The 25,472-nt window shown below is 43.2% G+C and overlaps 1 protein-coding gene across 1 annotated transcript in view; it reads left to right on the top strand.

Moving 5' to 3' along the window:
- The first annotated feature begins 9,660 nt into the window (after positions 1-9,660).
- Positions 9,661-25,472, top strand: part of LOC106613778 (leucine-rich repeat and immunoglobulin-like domain-containing nogo receptor-interacting protein 3) — a 33,811-nt gene continuing 17,999 nt past the window's right edge. Inside the window, exon 1 of the mRNA XM_014216385.2 lies at positions 9,661-10,309. The gene's annotated coding sequence lies outside the window, so the exon portion shown is untranslated. The remainder of the gene's footprint in view (positions 10,310-25,472) is intronic.

The raw sequence follows: 25,472 nt of genomic DNA, 5'->3' as shown, positions 1-25,472 counted from the left end.
CCTGTATCTTTGTAGTGACTGGGTGTATTGATACACCCTCCAAACTGTAATTAGTAACTTCACCATACTCAAAGGGATATTACATGTCTGCTTTTTTTTTACCCATCTACCAATAGGTGCCCTTCTTTGCAAGGCATTGGACATCTCCCTGTCTTTGTGGTTGAATCTGTGTTTGAAATTCACTGCTCTACTGAGGGACCTTACAGTTAATTGTATGGCATACAGAGATGAGGTAGTCATTAAAAAATCATGTTAAACATTATTATTGCACACAGAGTCCATGCAACTTATTATGTGACTTGTTCAGCAAGTTTTACTCGAACTTAAGCTTGCCATAACAAAGCGGTTGAATACTTATTGAGTCAGAACATTTCAGCTTTTTATTCATTACTAATTTGTAAAAATTTCAAAAAAAAGAAATTCCACTTTGACATTGTGGGATATTGAGTGTAGGACAGTGACACAAAATCTTAATTTGATTAATTTTTAATTCAGGATCTAACACAACAAGATGTGGAAAAAGTCAAGGATTGTGAATACTTTCTGAAGGCACTGTCCACTTGTATAATTCCCTTAGCTGGGGCTTTGTTGAGAAACTGTGTATCCTCTATGGGCATTATACAGAATCCATGTTAGCGCATCTAAATGCCATGGCTGTCCGGTTGGATCTGTCCCTACTGTCTTGAGCAGAGCAGGAGGGCAGGAGATCCAGTGGGTTAGCCACTACTAATACAGGGCTTTGCTGGCCTAGTGGCCAGAGCCAAGTTTCGCTGTGTTTTAAGCCAGGGATAAGGGACAGGCAGTATCTGACTGGGGCAAGGTGTGATGATGATGTTACTGACCCAGTAAGCTCCAGCCACTATCCACCCTCTTACTGACACCCACAGGGACTGGAGAACCACAGACCAAAACAGTGCAACCTATTTCCCATGTGGTCTTTATGCCAATGGTTGTCTTGCATGGTAGTTACTATGTAGCCTTGTTGAATACAGATATAGCCAGGTATCAAGGCTATTTCTCATGGTGGTCTCAGTGTGTTTGTATTATTTGCTGCAATTCATTTCCCAGCCCCTCGCCTTCCTCTTCCTTTTCTGTAGACTTCAGCATTATCGGGGGACGCGCTACAGACTGAAATTCACCTCCACCTTTATTTGCTGGGTCAGCCGTTTCCCGCTAAAATTGTAGGTGATGGATGTTTCATGCTGTTGTGTGAATGTATAGCTGTAGTCATGTTTTAGATACATAATTGAAACAAAATCATATATATGTCTGCAGTGAGGATATCCATGTCAAATTTGAAATGCGGGGAAAATCATTATTTTTTTTCTCTCTCCACGTTTACTCCACAGTAAATCACAGATATGTATGTACTGTGTGTGCATGTCTACACATACCCTCGTTACCAAATCATACGGGTATTTTCTAATTAATTGGCATTACTTAATTATGTGCCCTTGCAGGGAAATCATCTCTAAATGAGAAATAATTTACTTATCAAGCTATGAGATGATTGATGAGTCCACATGGCGCCTCCATGCTGTTTCCAACCACTCAGACTTTAATGCACTTACTCAATGGAAAACACTGGCGTACGGTAGCCTACATTTACACATGAATGGGAAATCACAACCCTTCACGTGCTTCAGGGAGATTATAAAGGCTCTGAGGAAGGCAACACATACACACCACCCCCTCTGAAGCATCAACCACATATTTTACCGGTTAACTTTCCCGAGGTGTGAAAGTTTTGTGACGCAATAATTTGTTCATCTCTTCCAAACTCACTTTACATAATCCAAAATGTGTGTGCCATGTGTCCTTGCTATGGGGGCATAATGCTGCTGTCATAAGGTTGGGCCATTTGTGCTTGCCTTTGACCCTCAATTCCAGGCTAGGGACTGTCTCACAACAGCAAGCTTGACGTTATCCCAGTGTCATACACACAGAGTAGAGGACTGAAGGCGTATTGATCTGCAGCTGCTACATGTGGTCTGCTGGCAGAGAGTTGTGATTATATGCCTGTGTAGGAACAGCCTATCTGAAGGTATAGAGGGGTTAAACAGTATACTTTGCTCTCAATGTCTTCACAAATTTGAAACTCCAATTTAAAATAATAAGTTGCAACAAAATAGCATCTAATTGCATGCAAACCCTCATTATGAATATAAGAACATAGTATAACCTATTCATCCTCCCTGTGCTCCAGTTGCAGTACAAATTATTCAGTAATGATAGAGCTTTGCTGTTGGTAAACGGTGTGTGCAATCACATCCACACACAGAGAGACGGTCTCCCAGTAGGGATCTGTATTTACACCAGTAAACATGGCCCCCGCCCACGTAGTGCCCTCCTTCAGCGTGTAGGCCTGCGGGTACATCTAGCTAGCGTTGTCTGTCTCCCTCCACAGCACTGCCTGCTCTAACAGTACAGGATCCACAGACCTCCCTTCCGTTCTCTCTGCAGGCTACCAGTCTCTGTGGATGCTGCAGGTTGCATAGACTCCACTATCTCCCCACAGACTATCCTCTCTATCTTCTCTCTCTTCCAGCACTCACTTCATTCAGCTTTCAATCCACCTCCCACTCTCCATATATTTTCCTCTTTCCCTCGTATTCCATTTTTCCCATTTTCTCTTGTATATCATCTCCCTCTCCTAGTCTCTATGGAGGCTACAGGGTACACCCACTCGTCACTCCTTCTCTCCCCCCTCCCCCCTCACAGACCACAGGGTCTCCAGCATCAGCTCAGGCCAGTGTGAGTCACCACCTCCATGTCCGGGCCCAGGAGCCCATCACCACCATGTGACGCACACACACACACACACACACACACACACACACACACACACACACACACACACACACACACACACACACACACACACACACACACACACACACACACCCTCCACTGGCACGTTTGTCACCATGACTCTGCACACCATTCTCTATGGTGATGTCATGCAGTATTCTGCAGCAGAGGTGCAGCAGAGGAACTCACAGATGTGGGAACTGGGAGCATTTGAGAGTCAAGGAGCTATAGAAATGCATTTAATCATAAGTCATCATTCATCACCAGGTTCAGAGCACCTACAGGGGAGGTTTGTGGTTGAGCAGACACAAATGTGTTCAGTATAATATGAGTTCATGCAAGAGGCAGGGGACAACGGCAATTCACAGGTGTGGGATACTGCACCTCTCTGCTCCGAACATTTGAATGGTTGTCTTGGCATACATTTGATCAGACATGTTTCTCTGACCTGATAATGACCTTCTTTCTCATAGTGAGAATCATCTCCTCCAACACTGCCTGATGTGGCAGTGTTTGAACTATCACATAAACACTAGTGGATAACAGCATTTACCCAGCTCCCCAGTCCTGTGAGTGTGTTGCTGTGTGCCACTGCAGATCGGCATGGTCCGCAGGGCGTGAGAGAGCAGCAGGATTTCTCAGCCCTTTTCACAGCTGCAGTGAGGCCGCAAAAGCGGTTTACCACCCCAGCACAGCAGCACCGTCCCTAGGGTAGACATACAGATGATCACAGCAGTCTCACTGTTTTGGCTAACGTGCGCACGCACACGGGCACATGCACTGGAATTTGTATCTTACTATAAAAGCTGCACTTATCTGTGATTACAGGGGCATCTGGGTGCAATCCACCATCATTCATACCCACCACTTTTGATGTCTGGTTAGCAGAATTTCCATTTAGGCTATTTCTGATGTTTTTGTGCACTATGTCTATCTGTCTTATACAGTCCCATGAGTTTTCTCAGTTTATTAAACACTCCTCTCACACCAGTCTCTCTCTGTCTCTCATCTTTTTCTCTCAGTCTTTTGTATTTGGTGTGGGAGGATGTTTGTGAGTGAGTGTACTTAAAGTTGCTCAAGGCCAGTAGATAGACTATTACAAAATAATGAGTGGGCGGGCATGAACGTACCGTATGTGCTTGTTGACTGAATTGATTAGAAACCTTCACTCAAGGTGAAATGTGCTTGTATGCCCATAATTATGAGCACCCTTGATAAAGATGTGCAAAAAGGACTGTATAAAATGATACAAATACTGAGCTGTATTGTATGCCCCCTCAAAATTGAAAGTATTATTTTATAATAATGCAGAGAAAGAGATGTAGGGTAAGGATAAGGTTCAAATTTATTGGCACCCATTTTCAGTACTCCAGCATCCTACCCTTGCGAGGATAAACACACTGAGCCTTTTTCTTAAATGTTTTATGTAATTGGAGAACACATTGGGAGGGATCATAGACCATTCCTCCATACAGAATCTTTCAAGATCCTTGATATCCTTTGTCTGTGCTTATGGACTGCCCTCTTCAATTTAAACCACAGGTTGTCAATGGGTTTGAAGTCCAGAGACTGATATGGCCATTTCCAGTGTCAGACTCCTGGCAGAGGCAACCAGGTTTTTGGCTAAAATGTCATGGTACTTGATAAAGTTTATGATACCACTGACCTTAAAACGGGTCACAGGACCAGTGGAAGCAAAATAGCCCCATAACATCAAAAATGCATCACCATATTTTAATGTAGTTGAGGTACTGTCTTGCATATGCTTCCGTTTTTCGACGCCAAACCCTCCACTGGTGTGCGTGGCCAAAGAGCTATTTTTGCAACTCAGTGACGTGTATTCATGGATGCCAAGAGAAGCCAGGCTTCTCCCAAAAATGTATATAAGAACATAAAAAGAAAATGTATCCTTCATGTCTGTGTTTCATAAATGTCCTTCAATTTGCACAAGGCTGAATGTAATGTATCTGATGCTGTATGGTCATAAAGAGTATGATATTGTTGCTGCCCGTAGTATTGAATGCAAGGGAAGCCAGCAAGCATTTGGCCTCCCTTGATGAAAAAAGAATAGTCAATCAGCGTTGAGCTAAACTTTGTGAGCTCAGCTGTGAATGGTCCTGGCACACCAAAAAAGTGTCAAGGATGCCAGTTTGGATTTGGCTTCAGACCAATCATATCACAAGCCAAACGTCATTATTGACAGAAAAAAACTTGAATTGTTGCATCTCGTTGTGTTGTTGTCCTCCAGTGGCTAGCTAGCCCTTTCATAAATTAGCCATGGATGGAAATAAGGGTTTGGACTTGTGATTTTACTTAATTCTCTATACTGGCCAATGATTATAACATTGATTCTGATCCAACCATAAATTCATACATTGTGCCCCTGGCCTGAGAGGATGGTAGTTTAACATGTAGATAGATCTGGTATGCTAATCTTAACGAGCTGGCCTGGCGCATCATTGCCCATGAAAGGAAGATATGCTAGCGAGAAAGTATTTTAGCCATGTAGCCTAGGACAACAAAAACTAAAAGTGTGTTCTGTATGACAGAGTCATAGACCGTTTAGGCAACATAAAAGAGGAGGATGGCATTAGCGTTTCTCTACAAATAGGGTGAGGCAACATTTTTTTGCACACACACACAAATCAGTACCATGGACAGGCACATCATATTTAGCTTACGTTAATTGGACTAAATAGTTGTTGATATCTTTTAGTTGTTAGAGTAAGCATAGGTGATCAGATGATGTTGAAATGGTGCTGGAATAGTGGAGGCAGCTCCTGTTTTCTTTGCTACTTGCGGTTACTCTCCGTGGTTCTAAATCAATAGTTGTTTAGTAGTCAAATGTTGGAAACATTACCTTCCTTGAGGCAATATGCTTCGTGGACTTCACCGGACAGATGTTGCTCTCCGGCTTTGTAATGAAACAAAGGTGTGGTTGAATTTATTCTGCCACTGTGTCTTTTTATTGTCTCTGCCTTAGGCCGATATATCACGGTGTCAAGGCATATGAACTAACAGATTATAGAGCAAACAACGCAATTATCACAACACAGGTTATAATATGGATTTTTTTACTGGATTGGCTTCCCCGGGTGATTTTACCCACGCACTGCTACTGCGCACACTTGTTTAGTATAGGAGTGAAAATGGGCTTCCATAAAGTTGGTGCATAGTTTTAATGCATACAACAAACGTATAACATGATGGCTGTGACTAGTGTATGGTGAGTAGCTAGCTATGATACTGTGATACTGTGATGTAACTAGCTAAATACATAGCCTCTCCCTAATGTGTAATGTCATAGAGAGGAAGATTTGCATAGCTAACGTTGCACCTGACTAAGGTTTGATAGTATGTCACTTTAGCCAGCTTGCTGAGAAGATCCCTATTCTAGCTAACGAATGCTAGCCAAAATCATTTCAACTCGGACAAAGATATTGTTAACTAAACCGGATTTGCAAGGTAGGTAGCTAGCTACTTTTATGAGAACATGTATGTTGTTTGGGTTAGCACTTGATCTCGATAACTCAGGTCATGGCGGCATTCTGCCTTTACTGTAACGGACCTGGGAGTCATGATCAAGGGCTAGGTTAGTTAGCACTAGCTAGCATTCGTGGGATTTCTCTGCTACTAGTGTTAAAACAACATGCCTGTTCTCATAAAATCGGTGTATTTTCTAGGCCAAAAATAAATGAAGGGTGATACTTGTCTATCCTGAGTACCAGTCTTTTTAGCTAACATGTCAACAAGCATTCAGCAAACGTAAATTAAACAGGAGTTGTTCAATTTGATAAACTCTTTGGTTAGTGTCAGTTGATCTCAAAAAGTATTTGTATAGTTAGACAACCTTACATTTAAAAATATGAAATGATACCTCTTCTATCAAAAACCTGAAGCTCTCAGGTGAATTTACACTGCTTTCAAATCACTTGTTTTAGGCCAGTAGTGTCGTAATGGTGCCTGCTGGTTGCATATGGTACTTTGAAGACAACTGGGAACAAGTACGTGGCCAGGCTTCAGTCCTACTTCAGGGTGTTCGGGTTTGATCTGGTCATAGGTCAAAATACTATCACTTGTCTGTCCTGGAATTCACCTATCAACCACTGATAATGTAATCAGTGCTGTGTGTATCAACTCTACCCTGTTTTTCTACAGATGGAGGACAGGAGAGATGGTTTGTCAAGGAGTCCCCGGACTAAAAGACAGGCTGATACAGCTGGAGGACAGGAGAGATGGTTTGTCAAGGAGTCCCCTGACTAAAAGACAGGCTGATACAGATGTCTGAACTGAGAGAGACCTTGCACTGAGCTTTAAAATTATACAAGACACATATATTACTTTTCGTCGTCTTTTTGTTATTATTGAATGGTAGGGGGGCGGGGACTGTCTTATATGGGACACCATATGAAGGGATGACGACTAACATGTACCCTCAGACAAAATGCTGATAGCTACAGTATCTATATCGGATGTGAATGACAATAGAAGATGAAAGACAAGTGTCATATTTGCACATTGTTATATTAGCAGAACACTGCTTCTACAGTATTATGTGAAGGATGGTTTATTCTACTTGGAACTTACACTTGAAAGTTATCAGAACACTTTGTTTGGAATATCAGCACAAGTTCAGCAATTGCACTCTTCTCATACTGCTCTGTAGGCTACTGACCAATTCAAAGCTTCCTCCTGGAGGACATATCCAGGATGGAGTGTCATGCACTCCACCCCTCCTGCCACCTGACTGCATCTGTCCATAACCTGTAATACATGACATAGATGGAAGGGACTTCATCAGCCACTGGAGACTGTAAGACAGAACCTCACCCTGAGAGCTGTGCATGTCAGTGTGTAGTTAGACAGCCAAACCCTTAGAATAGACCTTAGAAATAGAATATAATGCCATGATAGTTCTGGCACAGCTGAAGTTGTACCAAAGATGTTTGTGCTCCTTGTTCTATCTGGGCTTATTTTCATTTGCTAGGTGAAGTGTAGGCATACTGTCTTTATAAGCACATCAATATAATAGCCTATTTACAGTAGAAAATGTTTTGTCTTTGTAACACAAACACACTCATGGATTTCTGTTGTTGTTGATAAATGTATCTGCACATAACCCTGATAAGTCAGAATTGTAATAATTATTTTTTGCAAAAAGAGTGCACTGGGCCTTTTATTAGTTCTGTATGAGCGGACAAAAATAGCCGTCAGCAGCACGGGGAGAAAATATTCTCTAATATTCTCTAATATTCATTGTAGTCATTGTGATCTGTAGAGTTGTTATTTTCTTGAGTTTTTTTCTTGTCAATTAACTCGTGACATTCCTGGATTACTCATCATATTACTAGTCAGATGTAATCAACAAATATGATAGTCAGCAGAAAAAAGGTTAAGGGTACGAGACTGTCCATATCTGGATGTGTTGGCAAAATCACTACATACAGTATCCCGCCGAGCCAAGCGGGGAGAGGGTGCCCATTGTCACAGTTCCAAGACCAATCAGAAACGCCCAGCTAACCCTACGTCAATGATGCCGGTGGATCTGAAAACTGAATTTAGATCTGTTAGCAATGATATCCTTCACCACCGTCATCTTACGACAGATATCTCAAACCTATACAACAAAACAATACATCATTTTGAAGTTTCTTTACAGCGAATTTCTTAGTTACGTGATTGTATTATTAGCAAAGGAGTTTTGAAGTTGAAGGTGCAGTATTTATGAAGTTTGGCAATGAGGACCAGAACTAGCATAGTTCCGGTAGCCAGTTAGTTTAGCCAGAGAAAACTATGGAAAACGAGCTTGGATCTAGAGCATATGTGCGCCAGCTGGGTAATTCAGGAGTTGGATTGTAGTTTTTATGCCCTGATATCGGTAGCTGCCGGTGAAAAGTTTGATTGAAAAATTCAGAGACTGAAACATATAAATCAAATGACTTATATTTAAGGACAGAAAATCGGTATACAATTCCGTACTGTCAATAGTAAAACAAAGCTTAAAATGATGTTTCAGTGAACCCTGAATACACAACATTTGTGGTGAATTCTCTTCCAGACACGGTAGACACGTCCTCACCACTCTATTGAGAAGCATGTACAGGACAAAAGAGGAAAGGCCCCCCCCCCCCACTTGTACCATGTAATGAGGATACCTGGACCTCCTATTGAGATGTACCTTTTGTTAAGTAAATCAGCTGAAAAAAGGAGACTGGAGTGCAACATTTAAACTCTGTTAGGGATCAGTTGTACATCCTCAGTCCATAAAACAGCAGAACAATATAGGAGATTTTAACAGAAACAAATATGATAATATTATAATGGAGGCTGAAATATGATTATGAACATGTATGTGGGCAACTACATTCCAATACTTTAAGTAGGAGTGGTGCTAGTACAGAAAAACAGTATCACCCCTTCCATATTATCATTGGGTGGTTCCTTACATAATATAACTGTGTTCGCATTTGCTACATTTTGCATAGAGATTCTCCATCAGTGCACATGAAGTGCTGTCTCTAAGTGAGAATAAAGGGACAGTAAGTCAGCCAGCAGTAGAGGGTGAAATTGGGTACAGTCTGTGTTCACCTGAATATGACACTCCTGCAATGCTTCAGGCTCCAATTTACTCTGTGATTAAACAGCATGGCTTAAGTATAAAATATCTGTGAAATGCCTGGAGGTAAAGCAAAAGTTATCTCCTCATTCTCAGCTTCAGAGCTTACTGGGGGGAGGGGGGGGGGGGGGGCTTCGTGGATGAGCTAAACCCTTGACTCCTGTTTTCTAGACTTTTGAGAGGATCCCTAAGCAGTTCATTGACCATCAGAGTAAGTTGTGAAGCTAGACAGCCAGTGTAGTGGAGCGGCAGCAACAGTGCATAATGAGTTCCACTGAACAGCAGCAGCCGTAGCGGCAGTAGCTCTCCCTTATACACACATTTACTCGCATGCTCCTGTAGTGAAAGAGTACACCGCCACCAGTCCAGGCTTTCACTGTGGCAGAGCTCCATCCTCCCCTAGACACAAAGCCCTGTGCCTACTGGGATCCAGGGGCTGGGTCTGGAACACAAAGAACAGAGAGAGGAGAGAGACTACAGTTGCCTTTTTATCTGCAGAGGAAGAGGGAGTTAGTAGATGCTCTATAGATAGGGAGGTAGCGCAGGGGAGAGGGAGAACGAAGCGATTTGCAGTCAGGCTCAGCTGCTGATGCTACAAGCTGGAGGCTCACTGATTGCTATAGGAAGCTGGAGGCTCACTGATTGCTATAGGAAACTGGAGGCTCACTGACTGCTATAGGAAGCTGGAGGCTCACTGACTGCTATAGGAAGCTGGAGGCTCACTGACTGCTATAGGAAGCTGGAGTAGCAACATCACAGTACAGCACACACACACTCTCCGGACGGACAGACCGCGGAACCAGAGACGCACAGACACATACACTCTGAGCGAGGAACAGGTTTGCAAATGTGGATGGACCACCAGTCAAGTTCCAGTCCTGGGTAAGCCAACTTCCTCTGATTCACAAGCCACACACACACAGGCATGCACCCAGTATAGATACCGAACAGAGAGAACTAAGAATGGGTACTGACACTGACACCCACCTGTAATTAACTGAAGACATAAAAGCATTATTTAATTAGGTTCTCAAACCACAGATTAGGTCATAGATACGTGAATGGATACTGTCTCTTCATCCTGTTTTGACTCCCTGCCTTGTGGACTTTTGAGCGGTTTCCTATCACATCAGTGTCATCCCAACCCTTCTGTTATTTCTCTCAGAGGCTCTGTTTGTTGTTTCTACATCAGCCTCAGGTCAAATTAGGTTTGGGGGTTATGCAGTCATAACAGATAATCAAATCAAATTTTATTGGTCACATACACATATTTAGCAGATGTTATTGCGGGAGTAGCGAAATGCTTGTGTTCCTAGCACCAGCAGTGCAGTAATATCTAACAATTCACAATAATACACACACATCTAAAAGTAAAATAATGGAATTAAGAAATATATAAATATTAGATCGAGCAATGTCGGAGTGGCATTGACTAAAATACAGTAGAATAGAATACAGTATATACATATGAGATGAAAAAAGCAGTATGTAAACATTATGAAAGGGACTAGTGTTCCATTATTAAAGTGGCCAATGATTCCATGTCTATGTGTATAGGGCAGCAGCCTCTAAGGTGCAGGGTTGAGTAACCGGGTGGAAGCCGGCTAGTGATAGCAATAGATTGTCTAGCTCCTTTTGAAAACAGACATCTGATCTTGTTATCTCTGTAGGTGGGTATTCTCTCCTTGTCCCTAAAATGTGTCTTCTCTGTTTGCTTCCTCCGTGCTGCCCCGCTCGGCCAGTGTCTATGCTCATCCTCACACAATTAGATCTTAATTACCAGGACATGGGGCTGAGAGAAGGTTGCACCCCAGGATCGATCCTGCAGGCGTATCACGGTGAGGGGGACATGTTGTATGACTCCCTGTCCTGCCACAGTCAGACTGACTGGCTTAGTGGGACTGACTGACTGTGGAGCTCCTCTAGGGCTTCCAGCCTCCCTAGACACGCAGACCGAGAGAGAGACAGGCAGGCAGACAGACAGACAAGCGGAACAATAACTGCTGGTGGAACTCAGTTCAGTTCTCCTATCCAATTCGCCTGCCTATATGCCTGGAGTTATTTCTGATGATGCCTGTCTTTATTGGTTTTCCTGATGTTTTTTTACGTGAGAGATGAGATTATGCTTGGGATATTGGATGGGATATTGGTTCTTCAGAAACAGAAGGGCACCGGTAGCTATTGGACTTACACAGCTCAGTCAATTGTGTTTAACAGCACCTAGCCACAGTATAACCCTGTCTATCCATAACGAAATGTCCTAATGAATGTTTATGGCATCCAGAATGCATCAGAGTGCAATGTATCCATTATGCCTACGGTCCTTTGCCATCTCCTGCTGTTGCATATAAAGCTGTCCACTGTGCTCAAATGTGACATTACATCTCCTCAGCACTGGCAGTGCCGAGCTTCATTGTGTTCCATCATGGCTTTACGAGGCCAGTAAAACCCATGCATCCCCTGTCATCAGGCTTAGTGCACTGCTACTATCACAGTCTGCAGTAGAGAACGAGGGAACAAGTAGAGGACAACCCAGGGGCTACTAGTGGCATGTCAGTGGCCACAGTGAAAATGTCCAGCTGGACAGTTCACTCTTGAAATATACCTCCCACTCACTCAGTTGCATAATGAATGTTCAGAATGACCTGTCCTTGCCAATCTGCAGCGCTGTCCCTTGGCAACATCAATCGTACCTTAAGAACATCAAACCTGGATCACAGCTTATAGAAGTAATTGAAGAGACAGATTGATAACATTGAAAGAGCCTGTCTTACACGTTTTTGTGAGGGCTTTCATTTACTACATTGCCTTGTTATGAAAGTGTAATATGTACAATAGAAGTGTAGTGATTGGAATTAGCACCATTATGTAACTTGATTCAGTATTGTACTATGATGTCTACCTGCTGGTGACCAAAGCTAATAAGTAAGATTATTCTGCAATAATAGGCAATATTCCCCGTGTGGCTCAGTTGGTATAGCATGGTGTTTGCAACGCCAGACTTGTGGGTTTGATTCCCACGGGGGACCAGTACGGAGAAAAGATGTATGAAATGTATGCATTCACTACTGTAAGTCGCTCTGGATAAGAGTGTCTGCTAAATGACTAAAATGTAATGAAAATGTATTCCTCAGTTCAATCAGAGGTGGACCTATCATCAATCCTATCACACCTATCCAATTGTCACCTCCACCAACCCTAATGCATTTCCTCTGTTTCCCTGGAGCCCTTGAACCTGCCATGTAGTTACATTTGGCATCTGAGCTAATGAGTTTGCCTGTATCCCCTTTGTAGCACCCAGAGCATCTGCCAGCGCAGATACTAAAATAGCAGGGCAGAACAGAGGAGAGGCGGAAACAGGGATTTGTATTACTTTGTATGTCTTTTGGGTTTCGGCATGAAAGAGAATGAACAAGTCATGTCTATACAAGGGTGCTGAGAGAGAACACTCTCATTAGTAGTGGTATGTGTGCTGTAGCTGGTTATCATTTCTATATGCTATTTCTGTAGCATGGTCAATGTGATCTGCTACAGCCTGGAATCTATTGAGGAGTGAACAAGTCATTTTGTTCAGGTTATTAGTTGTTGGTTTTCCATCACATTCCATTTCAATTATTGATCAACAATATATTTGCTATCGTTTTTCTAAAAGGCACTCAAGTATTTCTTTCACATCGTCCACTTCCCAAACAGCTCTATAAAACACTTAGATCCTGTTATTTTCAGAAGGTCAACAAAATGGCAGAAGATAGAGGTATGGAAGCGTAAGAGGCTTGCAGTTAAAAACATGAACCTTTAGGTGTAACTGAGTGTGGCCGCAGAGCCGCTAAATCACCTAGTGGGCAGTTTTACGAGGAGGGGGCTGTGAGTTTATATACTTGTCAGTCTCCACCTCATTTGATTTGATGTATTTTCTGGGCCTGGCAGCTCCACTTGAAATAGTATGACTTTCTGGCCATAAAACAGATCTCTCCAGTATGGTACATGAGTGGGTTGTGGGGGCAGCAGGGTGAGTTATACAGGCTCTATACTACAGTAGCTGTATCACTCATAGGCCATAGCCTTCCTGTTTTATCACACCTATTTGCTTGGGCCTTTGGGGACGATGGTTCAGGTTCCTCTCTCTCTCTCTCTGTGTGGACCTATTGTTTGGGCCAGCTCTTTAATTATGTCATTAGATTAATAATCATCTAGTCATCAAACAAGCCACGAGCTGGTTGTACCAATGTGCCATAATGTGATTTGAGTCCACAAGGTGGGGTCAGATCAAGGTGGTCTGCCCACCACTTGCCAGCAGGTGGCTTTAATTTGATTGATTTATAAGTGTTTGCCCAAAATAGCTGTTATATTGTATAAATGTGCCCACACACAGCCCCGACCCTGGCTATAAGTCATAATAGAACCCTATTATCTTGTGTAACCAGCCTTAAACCGATTGATGCTCTGTGCAAATGGGAGTATTTAACATTAGATTGATCAATCGGTTTTCACATGGAGCTTTTAACGCACGTTAGTTAATAGTTTACAGGGCCGACTGAGCTTGGAACTGGCAACGTTCAGCAGGGGAGTGAGTGACAGGTGAAGATGGGTGATCAGTCACATTGTGCTGGAGCTCAGTCATCCACCCGCACTCTCCTCAATCAGCCTCTCTGTCTATTGCAGGGGATCATGGTATCAGTTCAGAAGCATGCTATATTTTACCTGTTCAGCATTAAATAATAATGAGTCAGTTCATCAAATCATCTTATGAGGAGGCAGAGGATACAGCTGCAGAAGGAGAGCAGAGCAGACACTGCTATCCAGCAGCAGGGTGTCGGGTAAATTCTATTTTATTTCTGAGAGCTGTGGCAAAGTGTGGCAGCAAGGGGAGCTAATGATGAAAACTGTAAACCCAGTTGTTTTCTTCATTATGCAGGGTTAATATATATGTGATGTGAAGAGCCGAAGGCAAGAGGAAGAGAAGAAAGGCCTCCTCCTCCTCCTCTCCCAAAGCATCCCAGGAGTTGGAGTGTATTTTTAGGTCATTTGCTACTTTTTAAAATATATTTTTTTTTTACATTTGCAGGGGAAGGGACCTATTCCATTTTTATCTGGATGTTTGGAATTAAGATATTGAATGTCTGTACATGTTGGTGACAGTTGATGGTGAGATCCTTCAGCTTCACTGTCAGAGCAAGTTTGATCAGAAATACAGTGCTGAGAATCCAGGCTTTGAACTACTTGAAAGATATGGTTAGGATTTATCTTTGTATTGAGGCCTGCACTGGAATCTATGATATGCTGTGCACACACTGCATATTTATGTTAACTCACATGAGAATTTGAGTTCACTGGCTGCTTATACATTAGCTTTATTGTCATTTAGCACACTCTTATCCAGAGCAATTTATAGGAGCAAATAGTTTTAAGTGCCTTGCTCAAGGGCACATGGGCATATTTTTCACCTAGCCGGCTCGGGGATATTTGAACCAGCAACCTTTTGATCACTGGCCCAACACCCTTAACTGCTAGCTTAACTGCCGTATACAGACAGAGTGAGGGGAATACTTTGTTGGTGAGTATGTGTGTGTGTATGTCGCCTCTCTCAGAGCCTTTTTGAGCAGGGCTGAAGAACATTTGGTATGCATTGTGGGTGTGTTTCTGGATGGCATTCGCAGTTCTCTCTATTTGACAGGTATACTCATCTCTCTGCACTGGGTTGCCACACTCTTAAGGTTAAGAGGACAGAGCGCCTTTGGTTCATAAATTCATCATGGGAGTTCAAATGGATGCAGCAGCATCGATGCCTCTCTCCACTCCAGCATGTATTTGGCTGAAATGAATTATTCAGCTTTCTTAGAAATAAATACACAACCATCACAGATTCACAGATTGGCCAGTTGTATGGCAGTAAACTGTCAGAACCTATCTCCCTCTCCAATCCTCTATCTATCATGTCTTCCCTGCCCCTCTCCTTCAGATGAGGAGCGGCCTTTCTTCCTTCATGGTGTGGTGAAGGCTGATTGGTGGATGGGTCTGGGTTAACATTGTCTAAGGGGCCTATTATCTGTGTGTCGGCACGGAGTTTGTTTGTTTGTGTGCTTGGCTGTGCTGTTTCTTTGAGACTAACTGCCTGCATGCGTTTATATAGCATGCTGTTTTATCCCAGCTCCAGTGAAGCCAGTGAGTTCCTGTGTGGTGTCAGAAGAGATCTGCGTTTGATGTGCAGCACCCAATTACCCAGGGACCTCATTGTACAGAGCAGACCATGGCATGCTGCCTACCCAAGCCTGTGGGAAGCTATGAAGTGAATATGGGACCTCTATGTTAGCATCTGCCCCAATCCAGGGTCAGTAAAATTACAATTAACTCTGATTTCAATTGACATGTTTAGTGTGACTCAATTTTGATTGTCATTACGCTAGACATGCTACAGACTGTTGCCATTGTAATTTGAGACTCAATTGTTGGCCTTTGGTGGCATTTTCTATAAGGCAAATAATCAATAATTCATGATCTATATTGTAGATTCAAATGACACATGATTGTAAAAACGTATGATACATCTCACATAGTACTATTCCTGTAGGGAGGCCGGCCCAGCTTGCAGGGGTAGGAATCACATACTGGGAGAGAGAGTAAGCAGCTGAGTCCTCCTTCCCCTCCTCTTAAGTCCCTCTTCATCCCTCTCTCCTTCCCTTTCTCCCATAAGCTCTAAAAAAAGCAGCTGAGTCCCCTGCTATCTTGCCCTCCTCTCCAATCCTTCCACATTCCTCCCCTCTCTTTTTTCATTCTAAGCTTTCATCAGGGAGAACTCAGAACCTCTGTCATTTGCACGGTTCAGTGTGAACTCTCCCTGGAGCATTAGGCAGACTTTAGCAAGGCCACTGCACAGTGGGGTAGGATTTCTCTAATGCTGAGATTTACACCGGAGAGACAGGAGAGAGCACCTGTCAAATACCCATCCAATCACATACGTCTGCACTCTCCGCAGCGCCTCAACTTCGGCAAAACCCTTTTTTCTGCTCTCTCTTCTTCCCTGGTTCTGTCAAATTGTATAATCCCTCATCACCTTCCCTTAAACCCTCTCTCTCCTTTACTTTGTTTCTTTTGATTAGTTTTTTTTCTCATTCTTTCCTTCAGGAAATATAGTTATTTTTCTCTTCCTCTCCATCAATTTGTAATTTCTGCCATATCATCCTGCAGACTTCTCTTTTTCCTTAACTGTAATTTAAATTATTCTCCCCTCCTTTGGACTTTCCTTCATCAACTGTTTACTCTTCATGGTCACTCAGTCTCTCCACACCTCTATTTTCTTCGCTCTCTCTCCCTCTGTAACAAGAGGCTGTATCCGATCGTGTTAGATTGATTTCTCTGTAAACGTGGCTCTGTAGCTTGTCCCGAAAAAAGTTTCTCCCAAGTGTGTGTGACACCTACTCCCGTTGTCTGCTGCACTGACTCTGAAGTTATGGCTAGCCCCAAGTCGTTATATTTTTTTATTGTATTTTATGCCATTTGCCTCATGACGCCTGCGTGCTTTGTTGACTATGAACTTGCTTGTTTACCCAACTGTGGGACAGACTATGTTCGTTCCCACACTCGGGACTCTGACTCTCTATTGGTTACACGGACTCTTGGCCTCCCATCCTATTCTAACCACCTCTCGCCGGTTTTGTATTCATGTTACCTGATGAAATCGCTGTACAATATTATCTTGTTGCCATCTAATGCACATTCAAATGAGGACAGCTCTCCCTGTCCTCTGCCGTGCCCTGATTGTATTACTGCTGCTGATATATAGAAATGTGCATGTACACCCTGGCCCATCTACTGTTGCTAGCCCCAGTTCTGACTCTGATATCTGCTTCACTGATTTCTGCTCTCGTTAAAGCCTGGGTTTTCTGCACTAGAAGGTTATTACCTAAAATGTATCAATTGAACGTGTGAGTTCACTGCTCCAATCCAGATGTGTTGGTCATTACTGAGACGGGGTTAAGAAAGAGTGTTTAGAATGCTGATGTTAGCATTTAACCTTTTTCGGCTAGACAGATCTTCCAAAGGTGGTGGAGTGGCAATCTTTACCAAGGAACACCTTCAGTGCTTGGTTGCTAGGTGACCTAAACTGGGACATGCTTAAACCACCTGACCAAGTCCTAAAGCAATGGGACTCCCTAAATCTTTTTCAGATTACTACCAATCCCACAAGGTATGACTCCAAACACCCAGAAAAGGCTACTCTTAATGTTATCCTCGCAAACAATCCTGATAGATATCAGTCAGGTGTTTTCTGTAATGACCTTAGGGATCACTGTTTTACAGCCTATGTTTGTAATGGCTGCTCAGTGAAACGACCTGTCCTGATTCATAGATGCTTGCTAAAACACTTGAATGAGCAAGGCTTCCTTCATGACCTGGCCTCTGTAAATTGGTATAGAAGTAGCTTTATCCCCTCTGTTGAAGATGCTTGGACCTTCTTTTTATATATTTTCACTGGTTTTGTTAACAAACATGCCCCATAAAGAAAATTTGAATTAAAAACAGGTTCAGCCCCTGGTTCGACCCTGATCTGACAGTTACTCCACCTCAAGAATTCCATTTGGCAAAAGGCTCGGCATACTCAGCCTGACTGGCTCTCGTTCAGGCAAATGAGAAATAAGTGTACTCAGGCTATGCGGAAGGTCAAAGTTAGTTACTTTAAGGAGCAGTTCTCTCTCTGGGTCTAACCCCAAGAAGTTCTGGAAAATGGTTAAATACCTGGAGAATAAACCCTCCTCCTTTAATGTTGATGATGTGGTTGTTATTGACAAGGAGCACATGGCTGAGCTCTTTAATCACCACTTCATTAAGTCAGAATTCCTATTTGACTCAGCCATGCCTCCTTGTCCGTCCAACATTTCCTTATCTCCCACCCCTACTAATATGACTTGCCCTGATGCTCCTCCCTCTTTTCCCCCCGCTCCGCTACAAAGTTTCTCCATGCAGGTGGTCACTGAGTCAGAGGTGCTAAAGGAGCTCTTTAAACTTGGCCACAAAAAACAATCTGGGTCAGATGGTTTAGACCATTTCTTCTTTAAGGTTGATGCCCCTATCATCGCCAAGCCTATATCCAACCTTTTTAACCTGTCTCTCCTCTCTGGGGAGGTTCCCATTTGCTTGGAAGGCAGTCGCGGTGCATCCGTTATTTAAAGCTGATTCTAACTGTTAAAGGCCTTCTATTTTGCCCTGCTTATCAAAACTGTTGGAAAAACTTGTCAATAATCGGCTACACGTGCCTCTCCCTAATGTCAATATGCCTTGTCTATTGCTATTTTGGTTTGTAATTTTTTGTCTTATTTCACTGTAGAGCCTCCAGCCCTGCTCAATATGCCTTAGCTAGCCCTTTTGTTCCATCCCCCAGACATGCGGTGACCACACCTGGCTTAAATGGTGCCTCTAGAGACAAAACCTCTCTCATCGTCACTCAATGCCTAGGCTTACCTCCACTGTACTCACATCCTACCTTACCCTTGTCTGTACATTATGCCTTGAATCTATTCTTCCGCGCCCAGAAACCTGCACATTTTACTTTCTGTTCCGAATGCACTAGACGGCCAGTTCTTTTAGCCTTTAGCCGTACTCTTATCCTACTTCTCCTCTGTTCCTCTGGTGATGTAGAGGTTAACCCCAGCCCTGCAGCCCCCAGTATCACTCCCATTCCCCAGGCGCTCTCATTTGATGCATGTTAACATTAGAAGCCTCCTCCCTAAGTTTGTTTTATTCACTGCTTTAGCACACTGCGCCAACCCGGATGTCCTAGCCGTGTCTGAATCCTAGCTTAGGAAGGCCACCAAAAATCTTATAAATAACTATAACATTTTCTGACAAGATAGGACTGCCAAAGGGGGCGGAGTTGCAATCTACTGCAGAGACAGCCAACAGAGTTCTGTCATACTATCCAGGTCTGTCCCCGAACAATTCGAGCTTCTACTTTTAAAAATCCATCTTTCCAGAAACAAGTTTCTCACCGTTGCCGCTTGTTATAGACTCCCTTCAGCCCCCAGCTGTGCCCTGGACACCAGATGTGAATTGATCGCCCCCATCTATCTTCAGAGTTTGTACTGTTAGTTGACCTAAACTGGGACATGCTTAACACCCCGGCCGTCCTACAATCTAACCTAGATGCCCTCAATCTCACACATTATCAAGGAACCTACCAGGTACAACCTTAAATCCGTAACCATATGGGCACCCTCTTAGATATCATCCTGACCAACTTGCCCTCTAAATACACCTCTGCTGTCTTCAACCAGGATATCAGCGATCACTGCCTCATTGTCTGCGTGCGTAATGGGTCTGCGGTCAAACGGCCACCCTTAATCACTTTCAAACGCTCCCTAAAACACTTCAGCGAGCAGGCCTTTCTAATCGACCTGGCCCGGGTATCCTGGAAGGATATTGACCTCGTCCCGTCAGTAGAGGATGCCTGGTTGCTCTTCAAAAGGGCTTTCCTCTCCATCTTAAATAAGCATGCCCCATTCAAAAAATGTAGAACTAAGAACAGATATAGCCCTTGGTTCACCCCAGACTTGACTGCCCTTGACCAGCACAAAAACATCCTGTGGCATTCTGCATTAGCATCGAATAGGCCCTGCAACTTTTCAGGGAAGTCAGGAATCAATATACTCAGTCAGTTAGGAAAGCTAAGTCTAGCTTTTTCAAACAGAAATTTGCTTCCTGTTGCACTAATTCCAAAAAGTTTTGGGACACTGTAAAGTCCATGGAGAATAAGAGCACCTCCTCCCAGCTGCCCACTGCACTGAGGATAGGAAACACTGTCACCACCGATAAATCTATGATAATCGATCATTTCAATAAGCATTTTTCCACGGCTGGCCATGCTTTCCACCTGGCAACCCCTACCCCGGGCCAACATCTCAGCACCCCCTGCAGTAACCCCCCCCGCTTCTCCTTCACCCAAATCCAGACAGCTGATGTTATGAAAGAGCTGCAAAATCTGGATCCCTACAAATCAGCTGGGCTAGACAATCTGGACCCTCTCTTTCTAAAATTATCCACCGAAATTGTTGCAACCCCTATTACTAGCCTATTCAACCTCTCTTTGGTATCGTCTGAGATCCCCAAAGATTGGAAAGCTGCCGCGGTCATCCCCCTCTTCAAAGGGGGAGACACTCTAGACCGAAACTGTTATAGACCTATATCCATCCTGACCTGCCTTTCTAAAATCTTCGAAAGCCAAGTTAATAAACAGATCACTGACCATTTCAAATCCCACCGTACCTTCTCCACTATGCAATCTGGTTTCCGAGCTGGTCATGGGTGCACCTCAGCCATGCTCAAGATCCTAAACGATATCATAACTGCCATAGATAAAAGACAGTACTGTGCATTCGTCTTCATCGACCTGGCCAAGGCTTTTGACTCTGTCAATCACCGCATTCTTATCGGCAGACTCAACAGCCTTGGTTTCTCAAATGACTGCCTCGCCTGGTTCACCAACTACTTCTCAGAGTTTAGTGTGTCAAATCGGAGGGCCTGTTGTCCAGACCTCTGGCAATCTCTATGGGGGTGCCACAGGGTTCAATTCTCAGGCCGACTCTTTTCTCTGCATATATCAAGGATGTCGCTCTTACTGCTGGTGATTCTCTGATGCACCTCTACGCAGACGACACCATTCTGTAAACATCTGACCCTTCTTTGGACTCTGTGCTAACAAACCTCCAAACGAGCTTCAACGCCATACAACACTCCTTCCGTGGCCTCCAACTGCTTTTAAATGCTAGTAAAACTAAGTGCATGCTCTTCAACCGATTGCTGCCCGCACCCTCCCACCATCACTACTCTGGACGGTTCTGACCTAGAATGTGTGGACAACTACAAATACCTAGGTGTCTGGTTAGACTGTAAACTCTCCTTCTAGTCTCACATTAAGCATCTCCAGTCCAAAATTAAATCTAGAATTGGCTACCTATTTCGCAACAAAGCCTCCTTCACTCATGCTGCCAAACATACCCTCGTAAAACTGACTATCCAACCGATCCTTGACTTCAGCGATGTCATTTACAAAATAGCCCCAACACTCTACACAGAACACTGATCCAGCAGGTATATTTATTTTGTGTTATTGACTGTACGTTTGTTTATGTGTAGCTCTGTGCTGTTGTTTTTGTCGTACTGCTTTGCTGACTGGCTTTCTTGATGTCTATAGTATTCTCTCTGGTACGCAATCTGGTTTCCACTCAGGTTATGGATGTGTCACTGCAAGGTCCTAAATGATGTCACCATTGCCCTTGATTCTAAGCAATGTTGTGCTGCTATTTTTATTGACTTGGCCAAAGCTTTTGATACGGTAGACTATTTCATTCTTGTGGGCCGGCTAAGGAGTATTGGTGTCTCTGAGGGGTCTTTGGCCTGGTTTGCTAATTACCTTTCTCAAAGATTGTAGTGTGTAAAGTAAGAACATCTGCTTTCTCAGCCACTGCCTGTCACCAAGGGAGTACCCCAAAGCTCAATCCTAGGCCCCACACTCTTCTCAATTTATATAAAAAACATAGCTCAGGCAGTAGGAAGCTCTTTCATCTATTTATTTGCAGATGATAGTCTTATACTCAGCTGGCCCCTCCCCGGATGTTGTGTTAAACGCTCTACAACAAAGCTTTCTTAGTGTCCAACAAGCTTTCTCTGCCCATAACCTTGTCCTGAACACATCCAAAACAAAGGTCATGTGGTTTGGTAAGAAGAATCCCCCTCTTCCCACAGGTGTGATTACTACCTCTGAGGTTTTTAGAGTTTGAGGTAGTCAACTCATACAAGTACTTGGGAGTATGGCTAGACGGTACGCTGTCCTTCTCTCAGCATATATCATAGCTGCAGGCTAAGGTTAAATCTGGAGTTGGTTTCCTCTATCGTTAATCGCTACTCTTTCACCCCAGCTGCCAAACTAACCCTGATTCAGATGACCATCCTACCCATGCTAGATTATGGAGATGTAATTTATAGATCAGCAGGGGAAGGTGCTCGTGAGTGGCTAGATGTGCTTTACTATTTGGCCATCAGGCTTGCCACAAATGCACTTATAGGACACACCACTGCACTCTATACTCTGTAAACGGGTCATCTCTGTATACCCGTTGCAAGACCCACTGGTTGATGCTTATTTATAAAAACCTCTTAGGCCTCACTCCCCCCTATCGGAGATACCTACTGCAGCCCTCATTCTCCACATACAACACCCGCCAGTCACATTCTGTTAAAGGTCCCCAAAGTGCACACATCCCTGGGTCGCTCCTCTTTTCAGTTCGCTGCAGCTAGCGACTGGAACGAGCTGCAAAAAACACTCAAACTGGACATTTTTATCTCCATCTCTTCATTCAAAGACTCAGTCATGGACACTTACTGACTGTTGTGGCTGCTTCACGTGATGTATTGTTGTCTCTACCTTCTTGCCCTTTGTGCTGTTGTATGTGCAAAATAATGTTTGTACCATGTTTTGTGCTGCTGCCATGTTGTGTTGCTACCATGCTGTGTTTTCATGTGTTGCTGCCACGGTATGTTGTTGTCTTAGGTCTCTCTTTATGTAGTGTCGTGGTATCTCTCTTGTCGTGATGTGTGTTTTGTCCTATATTTTATTTTTTATTTAATCCCAGCCCCCGTCCCTGCAGGAACCCTTTTGCCTTTTGGTAGGCCGTCATTGTAAATAAGAATTTGTTCTTCACTGACTTGCCTAGTTAAATAAATAAATAAATAAATAAAATACTTCATTTGAATTCAAGCCCTTTTATCAGATGGGTTCTCCTCTGGTATATCGTCTCCCTTCGTTTGTGTATTTGGCTAAGATTGTTATAGATACAGTGCAATGGGGTAGTAATTATATCTGTGGATGTATTACCAGTTCATTATCTATGATGTGATGAGAGATGTTCCTCCCTATGCGCCGTGAAAAAGATTGCCAATGTTTTCTGTGGCTCTTAATTGCATTAGCAATTAGTGTAATTAGCGTAATCTTGCCAAATAGCATTGGCATGAAAACCTCATTATTTGGCTTTATCAAGAAATAGACATTATTAACACTCAGAGAATAACTCACTAAACAAACAAATTTCCCAACAACATTACCTCATAGCAAAATATAACATCAATGCTGGTCTGTGAAGTGGACCCTCTTCTTCTTTTTATGGTGAACAAACAAAAAGCAAAATGCTATTTTTATTACAACTGTATCACAATAATTGCCTGTTGGACTGGATGTGTCAAACTTTATTGGTCACATACACATGTTTAGCAGATGTTATTGGTCACATACACATGTTTAGCAGATGTTATTGCGGGTGTAAAATCGAACAATTTCACAACAATACACACAAATCGAAGTAAAATTAACAATGTATAAATATATGGACGAGCAATGTCAGAGCAGCAGTCCAAACGTGCGTTTGGCTCCACCCAGTTCAAACAGTTTACATCAGACACCTATCTCCCCGCAGACTCACAGTGCTACATGTCTCTTGGGATTGGGTCAGGTGAGTTCCCTCCCCGAGGGATACATTTTTTTGCCTCCAACTTAATTCTCCCAAACTGTCCTGTCACTAAAGCCTTGCAGTGGAGGCTGCAGACAGCATAGCAGGGAAACAATTTGGGATGTTTAACCTTTTGTTCCGGTGTTTAGACAGCTTTCTGTGTGGTCTCAATTTCCTAGAGAGCCTGCCAGCTGTACCCAACAGCCATCTGTCTTGGAAGCGGTGAGATTACCAGGGGTGTAGGAGGCAGAGTGGGCCGGGCGGCCAGAACACCAAAGGATTAGACAGAGTACACTGAAGTAAACCAGGCAAACATACCCAGGCTGAAATATGGACAACACAGTCCTATGTTCTATCACAATAACAGTATATCATAATCCTTCTCAGTATGCCTCAGATTTGTGTGTCAATTTCTTATAATTGGTCAGTAGTAGTAGTTGTTATTGTCTGAACTGCACTATTTCCCAAAAAATATGTTTCTATGGATCACATTTTTATCTGAAGAGCAAAGACAAAGCTAAATAAATATGTTGTACGTCCATAACATCCTCCATAAGGAATCATTGTTGTGCAACAGAATAACAAGCAAAAATCTAATATATACTAAAATATCCTTCTGTATCTCATGCTGTTGCCCTGTCACTGAGCTAACAAGCATTAGGCATGAGGGGAATCAGGTGACCTATTCTGCTTTGCTTTTTGAGACTTACTGCACCAGTAGCTTGTGAGTGACCTTTTCAGGTGGGTGAGGGCTGGAGTATCGGGTGTTCTCTATGTTGTTGGTGATGAGAGCCCAGCCTGTAAGCCCCTCTGGTGCAGTGTTGACCCCTGGGGCCCCCTGTGGCCATGCCCACCTCCTGTTGGTCTCTACTCCCTCTCTCCCGTCCCTACTTTTGCCCTTTACTCCTCCACTCTGCCCTTCTGCCACCTTCTACCCCTTCCTCCTTCTCTCCCCCTCCTCCCACCCTCCTCACCCAAGGTCAGGGCTGCAGGTTGCCAGTCTGCTGCAGGACCACTGTGTCCCACAAACCACTCAATCTTGACAACCAAAGTCCCCTCCCCAAGACGTGCCATCAGTGGACAAGATGTTGATTTCACATCACTTCGGTTTTCTTTAGAAAGTATGTTTTTGACATAGTTTGCTTGAAATTGTTTTGAATTGACCTTGATACCAATCAGACATCTGGTCCTCTATGGAGATTAAACCTTTCTGCCAGTTGGAAATAGAGCAGTGTAAGACCATTAACTTCAAAGGTACTTCGATTCTCTCAATGAATAGCTTTTTAATTCAGTAGAGATATATAACAATCTGTGTGGAAGGCTGTTGTGAGTGAGATCGTATTGTATATTGTTTATTTTGAAGTGTTAGTATGTATTTCCCTTATGTGCCATGATTTTGTGGATTACAACTTCTGTGTTTAATTCATCTGAGTGAAATCCTTTGTCACTTAAGAGGGAAATGCATCATCAGTCATATTTCAAATACATTATTTGAATTTCATACTCTGAGAGCCTACCTGATCAGGTTGGGTTACCATAGTAAATGCCAGGTT

Source organism: Salmo salar, chromosome ssa10, assembly GCF_905237065.1.
Source record: "Salmo salar chromosome ssa10, Ssal_v3.1, whole genome shotgun sequence".
NCBI lineage: Eukaryota > Metazoa > Chordata > Actinopteri > Salmoniformes > Salmonidae > Salmo > Salmo salar.
This window is presented reverse-complemented; position numbering and strand designations above follow the sequence as displayed.